Here is a 1,144-nt window from a genome sequence, read left to right on the forward strand (position 1 = left end):
TTGTTTTTTTGTTAATAAAAAAAAAAAAAAAAAAAAAAGGCTCTTTTAATTTCGAGGGGCTGATAGGGGAGCTGGGGGCCAGCTGGGAAACGCCAGAGGTGACGCCGGTGATGCACCGCATGGGAGAAACGACTTGTCCTGCACCACAGCGGAGCGGGGAGAAACGGGAAGGCCATCAAGTGGGGGGTCACGCTGCCTCCGGCCCTCCCGCCCCTCCAAACCTGAGTGCTGGGATTGACCTCGGCCTTGGCGCTTTAGCATCGCCTGGGTGCAGGAATACCTACCTGTGGGACGGCACTCGCGGCAGCATCGCCAGCATCAGGGCTGCGGAAGGGTCTCATGGCCATGGAGGACATGCCGTGGAAGACATGCTGTGGAGGACACGCCACGGAGTCATACAGCATCTCTCCTGCATGACCTGCGGGAAAAGCAGTGCCAAAGATCACGGGGCACGTTGTTGCACAGCGGTGTGTTTACGTAATCTCTTTGCATGAAATATCTGCCCATCTTCCCTCGTTTACCGGTTTGCTTGGCCATTTGTCTCCATTTTGTCTTCGGCTGTCGGGTGGATGTCGGCGGGCCGGGGATCTCAGTTCCCCTTTGCCCGCCGCAGCCCGTGGAGGCGAATCTGGACGGTTTCTCCGCGAGGAAGCTGTCCCCTGCCCGCGTCCCTCCGCCTGCCCATTGTGCCTCATACACAGGACACGCACTTCTGTTTTCACAACTTCAGTTGGCCACAGTGGCTTTAATTTTTAATGAAGAAACGCGCCATGTCCCCGCACTCTGGAATCTGGCCTGCCCGCGACGCCCAACTGGGGGATCCGAATTCATTGACTCCCCTGCACCCCAACACCTTTCTTTAGGGGTGTCGGGAAAGCCCTTGGGGGAGCCTGGTCCCGGTCCGCATCATGCCAGCTCGTTGCCCCCCAACATTTCTCACTAGCCACATCGCCCTGGCCCTGCCCAGAACGGACTCCCTCTCCCAACCCCACGCAGCGCCCACATCTCCGCCATCCTCGCCTTCCCGGTGCCTCCCGGTTGGGGTGGGCTTGATTTGGGGGGGCGGTGGGCTTGATTTGGGGGGTTCCCCCCCACCCCCCTCCTCCCCTTCCTTTCAGCACGAGACGGGTGTTTCATTCATAAA

Source organism: Charadrius vociferus, unplaced genomic scaffold (genome assembly GCF_000708025.1).
Source record: "Charadrius vociferus isolate BGI_N301 unplaced genomic scaffold, ASM70802v2 scaffold115, whole genome shotgun sequence".
In the NCBI taxonomy this organism is placed as follows: Eukaryota; Metazoa; Chordata; class Aves; order Charadriiformes; family Charadriidae; genus Charadrius; species Charadrius vociferus.